This window comes from Triticum aestivum, chromosome 2A (genome assembly GCF_018294505.1).
Source record: "Triticum aestivum cultivar Chinese Spring chromosome 2A, IWGSC CS RefSeq v2.1, whole genome shotgun sequence".
NCBI classification, from domain to species: domain Eukaryota; kingdom Viridiplantae; phylum Streptophyta; class Magnoliopsida; order Poales; family Poaceae; genus Triticum; species Triticum aestivum.
The window spans coordinates 507,789,905-507,800,201 of NC_057797.1; positions in this window are offsets into that span (position 1 = coordinate 507,789,905).

The following is a 10,297-nucleotide window of genomic DNA, read 5'->3' on the forward strand; positions in this document are numbered from 1 at the left end:
ACAGGCGGCGTCTTGACTCTTGAGGCCGCAGCAGCTCAGGTCACTCGCGCTGGAAGCGAAGCCACGGTGGCGATTTTGACGACATGCGCAACAAAGGCGATCCAACGGAAGGTGAGGCCGAGGCGATGGGACAGAGACCGGCAACAGTCATCATGCGAGCGACGGGCTGGTGAAGTCTGAAGTGACACTTACGAGGCAAAAATGACAAATCTAACCTATGGACGAAACTATTTCACAAACTGAACTGTGTTTGAAAAAATTTCACCCAACTGACCCTTTTATGTAACGCCAGACATCTAGGCGTCACACTACACTGTGCAGCGCCTAGCTCTCAGACATTACACGCCTAGCCAGTGTCGCATCTCAGACTGCCTAAAAAATGCTAAGTCAGTGTGCAACGCCTGAGAGCTAGGTGCTACACTATACACTGTAGCGCCTAGCATATAGGCGTTGCACTAGTGGACACCCTGTAAACGAGCAAACTTCTGTCGGAAGCAGCACCACTGCACAACACAGAGCAGTGCGTATAAATACGCAGATGCATGCATGGGTAAGTTTGCATGCGTTCCAAAACTAGAAGTAGGCGCCGTCGACGTGTTTCCGTCGCATTAGGACAGGCCAGGCGGAGCCTCGCCGGGCTCGCGTGGGCAGGGCACGTACGCACTTGCTACTCTATCCTTGTCGTCTCCACAACAAAGGACTGAAACGAGCTAGGGGATGGGGTGACAGCGACGTGTCTGCAAGTAGGCTAGCTAGATTCATATACGCTATGTTAACCATGGTGCATGTCATAACGAAGTTTAGTAGTGCAACGCCTAGACGTTATAGTGTAGCGCCTAACTCTCAGGCGTTGCACACCGACTTAGCATTTTTTAGGCAGTCTGAGGTGCGACATTAGCCAAACGTGTAACGTCTGAGAGTTAGGCGCTGCATAGTGTAGTGTAACGTCTAGATGTCAGGCGCTACATAAAAGGGTCAGCTAGGTGAAACTTTTTCAAACACAGTTCAGTTTGTAAAATAGTTTTCTCCATGGGTCAGATTTGTCATTTTTGCCCACTGACGAGGGGAAAAACCACAGTGGCGGCTGAAGGCAGGCGTCCTTGCTTTTGTTCTGTTCGGGTGCGGTCATTTGGACGGGATGGTTGATGCGTGTAATTGTGACCAGACAGTAAATTTGCACTGTACGACGTCCAAATATCCATGCATTGAGAGTCTGCGTGCCTAATCCATATATCAGGTGGTAGCACTACTAGCTCATGGCAACGTCTTTTTTTTTCTTTTCCTTGGGCCCAGAGCCCTTTCCCATGGGGAATCTTTGCTACAGATTGATTTCTCCCTTTTTACGCTAGTCCAATCTGGACCCTTTTTTGCGAATCAAACTGTGGTTGAGTTGGTTAGGTGGACAGTGGTATCCCCAACCCACCAGGGTTCAAATCCTGGTGCTCGCATTATTTCTGGATTTATTTCAGGATTTCCGGCGATGCGCTTTCAGTGGGAGGAGACGTTCCCCTCAACGACGAGGCGCCTACGGTGACTTCGTAAATTTCAAGATGATATGCCGGCTCAGTCTCTCGGAGGTGCTCATAGGTGTAGGGTGTGCGTGCGTGCGTTCATAGGGGTGAGTCTATGCGCGTGTATATGAGCGCTTGTGTCTGTACTGATGCTAAAAAAAATCTGGACCCTTTTTTATTCCGGTAACGAGTAGTACACCAACCAGTCAAATATCCTGTAATTTGCGGCGGCTATCCGGATCAGCGATCCAATGGAAAACCAGAACTCCTGTGAATCTTTAGACAGCTCAATCACGCTTAATTTTACAGCAGCGCACCAGAACCAATCTGCCTTACGGGTCATGTGCGGCGGCGTGCACGGATCCATAATCTCTTGATCGCGATCTTCTACCTGAGACTTATCCAGTGCGGGTTAACCTGCCCGATTCTTCAGCGCCGGTTCTTCTTTATCCGGCTAAACACGGTCTTCTTAATCCTTGAGAGAAATTCCTCCAAGAACTCAACACCACCGTGCGCAGGCCCCATGGTGGGCGCCAACTGTCGTGAAATTGTCACGGTAGATGTCCTTAGTGTCAGGACTTAGTCACGAGGCCAACGCATCTATGTGGTAGCTTAAGAGGGGTTGAGCGGAATCGAGAGACATATAACCATCACTATAAATAAGAACCAGGATTCCTACAGTAGTAATTAGTATTAACATAATAGAAGTAAGTGGGTCAATCAAGTATCCAAATTCTAAAGAAAAATCATTATTGACGGTCCAAGACCACAAATATTGATAGATCGAACTTCCATTTTTTTGTTGAATAGACAGTTGAACTTAGAATACCATAGCTATACTTAAGAGTAAAATACTAGGAAAAAACCATATGCGATGAAGATTTTTTGTTGCCATCGGAATAAGAATAAGGCCAAATCCCATTGGAGTCCAAACGGAATAAAACCTCCGGGAACATGATTTTCTCAACAAACTTGATCCAGGAGACTTGGAGTGGGCGTCAAGAAACAAAGGAGGAAGCCACGGGGCGGGGGGGGGGCGCCCTCCACCCTCGTGGGCCCTCTGTTGCTCCATCGACGTACTTCTTCCTCCTATATAAGTCCACGTACCCCCCCCCCAAATATCCAGGAGCACCACGAAAACCTAATTCCACCGCCGCAACCTTCTGTACCCGAGAGATCCCATCTTGGGGCCTTTTCCGGAGCTCCGCCGAAGGGGGCATTGATCATGGAGGGCCTCTACATCAACTCCATGGCCTCTCCGGTGATGTGTAAGTAGTTTACTTCACACCTACGGGTCCATAGTTATTAGCTAGATGGCTTCTTCTCTCTCTTTGGATCTCAATACAAAGTTCTCCTCGATCTTCTTGGAGATCTATTCGATGTAATCTTCTTTTGCGGTGTGTTTGTCGAGATCCGATGAATTATGGGTTTATGATCCAGATTATCTATGAACAATATTTGATTCTCCTCTGAAATCTTTTATGTATGATTGGTTTATCTTTACAAGTCACTTCGAATTATCAGTTTGGTTTGGCCTACTAGATTGATCTTTCTTACAATGGGAGAAGTGCTTAGCTTTGGGTTCAATCTTGCGGTGCTCGATCCGAGTGACAGAAAGGGAACCGACACGTATTGTATTGTTGCCATTGAGGGTAAAAATGGGGTTTATATCATATTGCATGAGTTTATCCCTCTACATCATGTCATCTTCCTTAAAGCATTACTCTGTTCTTATGAACTTAATACTCTAGATGCATGCTGGATAGCGGTCGATGTGTGAAGTAATAGTAGTAGATGCAGAATCGTTTCGGTCTACTTGTCGCGGACATGATTCCTATATACATGATCATACCTAGATATTCTCATAACTATGCTCAATTCTATCAATTGCTCGACAGTAATTCGTTTACCCACAGTAATACTTATGCTCTTGAGAGAAGCAACTAGTGAAACCTATGGCCCCCGGGTCTATCTTCCATCATATTAATCTTCCAATACTTAGTTATTTCTTTTGCCTTTTATTTTACTTTGCATCTTTATCATAAAAATACCAAAAATATTATCTTATCATATCTATTAGATCTCACTCTCGTAAGTGACCGTGAAGGGCTTGGCAACCCCTTTACCACGTTGGTTGCGAGGTTCTTATTTGTTTGTGTAGGTGCGTGGGACTTGAGCGTGATCTCCTACTGGATTGATACCTTGGTTCTCAAAAACTGAGGGAAATACTTACGCTACTTTGCTGCATCACCCTTTCCTCATCAAGGGAAAACCAACACAGTGCTCAAGAGATAGCAAGAAGGATTTCTGGCACCGTTGCCAGGGAGATTCGCGCTAAGTCAAGTCAAGATTTGACTCCCAACAACGAGTCATTTCAGGTGCCGTTGCTAAGTCAAGACATACCAAGTACCCATCACAAACCCTATCCCTCGCACTACATTATTTGCCATTTGCCTCTCGTTTTCCTCTCCCCCACTTCACCCTTGCCGACTTATTCGTCATCTCTTTTCCGCTCTCCTTTCTTTCGCCATGTCGGAATCAAAAAGGGTTGGGGGTTCTCTCCCGAGTTTTAGTACTTTTGACAATCCTTCTATTCTCTCTAAACTCATAAAAATGATGCTATGGAAAGACCTACTGAAGTTATCAATGAGAATCTTAATAATTTTGACGAAGATGATTCCGGAATTTTTCGTTATTTACTCGATGAATCTTTGAAAGATGCTCGGGATAGACTATTAAGGATCCGGGCCAGCTATGTGCCCCAATACCAAATTGAAATTTACTTAAAAAGCTTTTGTGTTGCCCTACCTTCTTCGTTTAAGCATGTCCTAGATTCTATTTTTGAATAAGGTTTTCTTGAAGGGGATGCCGTAGATACTTATGAAAAAATGAAAACCATATTTGGGCACCCCATGAATGAGAAGGTTGAATCCACATCTCTTTTACTCTCCTACCAAAACGAAACTATCAAAGAGATGAAAGCTAGCTTAGATGCAAATTTTCGTAAAATGCTTAATCTTTCTTCTACCATTAACAATCATGTGCTTTATCAAAATAGAAAGATCAATGCCATATATAATAAGTTTGCTCTTTTCTTCCCTAAAACCAAAGATGGCAATACCTAGATCTATCTTCGCTTTTATGCCTAGCTAGGGGCGTTAAACGATAGCGCTTGTTGGGATACAACCCAATTTTATTTTTATTCCTTGCTTTTTGCTCCTGTTTAGTAATAAATAATTTATCTAGCCTCTGTTTTGGTTGTGTTTTTTGTGTTTAATTAGTGTTTGTGCCAAGTAGAACCGTTGGGAAGACTTAAGGAAAGTCTTTTTGATCTTTCTGTAAAAAAACAGAAACTTTAGCGCTCACGAGAATTTCTGCCATTTTTATCTGGAAGGTGCTATTTAGTTAATTATTTTTGCAGATGATTAATAGATAAATTCCTCACGTTCAGCAATTTATTTTAGAATTTTTGGGGTTCCAGAAGTTGCGTTAGATACATATTACTACAGACTGTTCTATTTTTGACAGATCCTGTTTTCGTGTGTTGTTTGCTTATTTTGATGAATCTATGGCTAGTAAAAGAGTTTATAAACCATAAATAAGTTGGAATACAGTAGGTTTAACACCAATATAAATAAAGAATGAGTTCATTACAGTACTTTGAAGTGGTGTTTTGTTTTCTTTCGCTAATGGAGCTCGCGAGATTTTCTATTTTGAGTTTTGTGTTGTGAAGTTTTCAAGTTTTGGGTAAAGATTTGATGGATTAAGGAACAAAGAGTGGAAAGAGCCTAAGCTTGGGAATTCTCATGGTACCCCAAGGTAAAATTCAAGGACACCAAAAAGCCTAATCTTGGGGATGCCCCGGAAGGCAGCCCCTCTTTCGTCTTCGTCTATCGGTAACTTTACTTGGAGCTATATTTTTATTCACCACATGATATGTGTTTTGCTTGGAGCGTCTTGTATGATTTGAGTCTTTGCTTTTTAGTTTACCACAATCATTCTTGCTGTACACACCCTTTGAGAGAGACTCACATGATTTGAAATTTATTAGAATACTCTATGTGCTTCACTTATATCTTTTGAGCTATATAGTTTTTGCTCTAGTGCTTCACTTATATCTTTTAGAGCACGGTGGTGAATTTGTTTTATAGAAACTATTGTTCTATCGTGCTTCACTTATATTATTTTGAGAGTCCTTTAGAACAACATGGAAATTTGCTTTAATATAAAAACTTTCATAGACGTGCATTGAATACTATGAGAAGTTTGATACTTGATAATTGTTTTGAGATATGGAGATGGTGATATTAGAGTCATGCTAGTTGAGTAGTTGTGAATTTGAGAAATACTTGTGTTGAAGTTTGTGATTCCCGTAGCATGCACGTATGGTGAACCATTATGTGATTAAGTCGGAGCATGATTTATTTATTGATTGTCTTTCTTATGAGTGACGGTCGGGGACGATGATTGTCTTTCTTATGAGTGGCGGTCGGGGACGAGCGATGGTCTTTTCCTACCAATCTATCCCCCTAGGAGCATGCGTGTAATACTTTGTTTCGATAACTAATAGATTTTTGCAATAAGTATGTGAGTTCTTTATGACTAATGTTGATTCCATGGATTATACACACTCTCACCCTTCCACCATTGCTAGCCTCTCTAGTATCGCGCAACTTTCACCGGTACCATAAACCCACCATATACCTTCCTCAAAAAAGCCACCATACCTACCTATTATGGAATTTCCATAGCCATACCGAGATATATTTCCATACAACTTTCCACCGTTCCGTTATATGACACGCTTCATCATTGTCATATTGCTTGCATAATCATGTAGTTTACATCATATTTGTGGCAAAGCCACCATTCATAATTCTTCATACATGTCACTCATGCATCATTGCACATCCCGGTACACCGCCGGAGGCATTCACATAGAGTCATATTTTGTTCTAAGTATTGAGTTGTAATCCTTGAGTTGTAAGTGAATAAAGTGTGATGATCATCATTATTAGAGCATTGTCCCAAGTGGGTAAAGGATGATGGAGACTATGATTTCCCCACAAGTTGGGATGAGACTCCAGACAAAAAAAAGAAGAGAAAATAGGCCAAAAAAGAGAAAAAGAGAAAGAAGGCCCAAATTAAAAAAAGAGAGAAAAAGAGAGAAGGGACAATGCTAATATCCTTTTCCACACTTGTGCTTCAAAGTAGCACCATGATCTTCATGATAAAGAGTCTCCTATGTTATCACTTTCATATACTAGTGGAAAATTTTCATTATAGAACTTGTCTTGTATATTCCAATGATGGGCTTCCTCAAAATGCCCTAGGTCTTCATGAGCAAGCAAGTTGGATGCACACCCACTTAGTTTCTTTTGTTGAGCTTTCATATACTTATAGCTCTAGTGCATCCGTTGCATGGCAGTCCCTACTCACTCACATTGATATCTATTAATGGGCATCTCCATAGCCCGTTGATACGCCTAGTTGATGTGAGACTATCTTCTCCTTTTTGTCTTCTCCACAACCACCATTCTATTCCACATATAGTGCTATATCCATGGCTCATGCTCATATATTGCGTGAAGGTTGAAAAAGTTTGAGAACATCAAAAGTATGAAATAATTGCTTGGCTTGTCATTGGGGTTGTGCATGATTTAAATATTTTGTGTGGTGAAGATAGAGCATAGTCAGACTATATGATTTTGTAGGGATAACTTTCTTTGGCCATGTTATTTTGAAAAGACATAATTGCTTAGTTAGTATGCTTGAAGTATTATTATTTTTATGTTAATATTAACTTTTATCTTGAATCTTTCGGATCTGAACATTCATGCCACAATAAAGAAAAATTACATTGAGAAATATGTTAGAAAGCATTCCACATCAAAAATTCTTCTTTTATCATTTACCTACTCGAGGACGAGCAAGAATTAAGCTTGGGGATGCTTGATACGTCTCCAACGTATCTATAATTTTTGATTGCTCCATGCTATTATATTATCTATTTTGGATGCTAATGGGCTTTATTTTACACTTTTATATAATTTTTGGGGCTAACCTACTAACCGTAGGTCCAGCCCAAATTGTTGTTTTTTGCCTATTTTAGGGTTTCGAAGAAAAGGAATATCAAACGGAGTCCAAACGGAATTAAACCTTCGGGAACGTGATTTTCTCAACAAACGTGATCCAGGAGACTTGGAGTGGGCGTCAAGAAACAAAGGAGGAAGCCACGAGGCAGGGGGCGCGCCTACCCCCCTGGGCGCGCCCTCCACCCTCGTGGGCCTTCTGTTGCTCCACCGACACGTATTGTATTGTTGCCATCGAGGATAAAAAGATGGGGTTTATATCATATTGCATGTGTTTATCCCTCTACATCATGTCATCTTCCTTAAAGCATTACTCTGTTCTTATGAACTTAATACTCTAGATGCATGCTGGATAGCGGTCGATGTGTGGAGTAATAGTAGTAGATGCAGAATTGTTTCGGTCTACTTGTCGCGGACGTGATTCCTATATACATGATCATACCTAGATATTCTCATAACTATGCTCAATTCTATCAATTGCTCGACTATAATTCGTTTACCCACAGTAATACTTATGCTCTTGAGAGAAGCCACTAGTGAAACCTATGGCCCCCGGGTCTATCTTCCATCATATTAATCTTCAAATACTTAGTTATTTCTTTTGCCTTTTATTTTACTTTGCATCTTTATCATAAAAATACCAAAAATATTATCTTATCATATCTATGAGATCTCACTCTCGTAAGTGACCGTGAAGGGCTTGACAACCCCTTTATCACGTTGGTTGCGAGGTTCTTATTTGTTTGTGTAGGTGTGTGGGACTTGAGCGTGATCTCCTACTGGATTGATACCTTGGTTCTCAAAAACTGAGGGAAATACTTATGCTACTTTGCTACATCACCCTTTCCTCTTCAAGGGAAAACCAACGCAGTGCTCAAGAGGTAGCACAGCTATATTCACATTATAAAGGGCACTGTCTAATCTGTTGAGATGACACCGTATGAACTATGGTTTGGCAAGAAACCAAAGCTGTCATTTCTTAAAGTTTGGGGTTGTGATGCTTATGTGAAAAAGTTTCAGCCAGATAAGCACAAACCTAAATCAAAAAAGTGTGTCTTCATAGGATATCCAAAAGAAACTGTTGGGTAGACCTTCTATCACAGATCCGAAAGACAATATCTTTGTTACTAAGAGTGGATCCTTTCTAGAGAAGAAGTTTCTCTAGAAATAAGTGAGTGGGAGGAATGTAGAACTTGATAAGTTAATTGTACCTTCTCCCGAATTGGAAAGTAGTTCATCACAGAAATCAGTTCTAGTGATCTCTACACCAATTAGTGAGGAAGCTAATGATGATGATCATGAAACTTCAGATCAAGTTACTACCGAACCTCGTAGGACAACTAGAGTATGGTCCGCACCAGAGTGGTACGATAATCCTTTCTGGAAGTCATGTCACTAGACCATGACGAACCTACGAACTATGAGGAAGCGATGATAAGCCCAGATTCCGCGAAATGGCTTGAGGCCATGAAATCTGAGATGAGATCCATGTATGAGAACAAAGTATGGACTTTGATTGACTTGCTCGATGATCGGTGAGTCATTAAGAATAAATGGATCTTCAAGAGGAAGACGGACGCTGATAGTAGTGTTACTATATACAAAGCTCAAATTGTCGCAAAAATGTTTTCGACAAATTCAAGGTGTTGCCTACGATGAGATTTTCTCACTCATATTGATGCTTAAAAGTTTGTCTAAATCATGTTAGAAATTGCCGCATTTTATGAAATTTGGCAAATGGATGTCAAGACTGTATTCTTTAATGGATTTCTTAAAAAAGAGTTGTATATGATGCAACCAGAAGGTTTTGTCGATCCTAAAGGTGCTAACAAAGTGAGCAAGCTCCAGCGATCCATCTATGGACTGGTGCAAGCATCTCGGAGTTGGAATATATGCTTTGATAAAGTGATCAAAGCATATAGTTTTATACAAAATTGCGGTGAAGCCTGTATTTACAAGAAAGTGAGTGGGAGCACTACATCATTTCTGATAAATATATGTCAATGACATATTATTGATCTAAAATAATGTAGAATTTTCTGGAAAGCATAAAGGAGTCTTTGAAAATAGTTTTTCAAAGAAAGACATCGATGAAGCTGCTTACACATTGAGCATCAAGATCTATAGAGATAGATCAATATGCTTGATAAGTTTGTTTCAAATGAGTACATACCTTGACAAGATTTTGAAGTGGTTCAAAATGGAACAATCAAAGGAGTTCTTGCCTGTGTTGCAAGGTGCGAAGTTGAGTAAAGACTCAAAACCCGACCACGGCAGAAAATAGAAAGAGAATGAATAGTCATTCCCTATGCCTCAGTCATAGGTTCTATAAAGTATGCTATGCTATTTACTAGTCCTATTGTATACCTTAGCATGATTCTAGCAAGGGAGTACAATAGTGATCTAGGAGTAGATCACTGGACAACGGTCAAAATTATCATTAGAGGACTAAGGAAATATTTCTCGGTTATGGAGGTGATAAAAGAGTTCGTCATAAAGAGTTACGTCGATGCAAGCTTTTTACATCGATCTAGATGACTATAAGTCTCAGTCTAGATACATATTGAAAGTGGGAGCAATTAGCTAGAGTAGCTCCGTGCAGAGCATTGTAGACATAGAAATTTGCGAAATACATACGGATTTGAATGTTGCAGACCCGTAGACTAAACTTCTCTCACAAGCAAAACATGATCA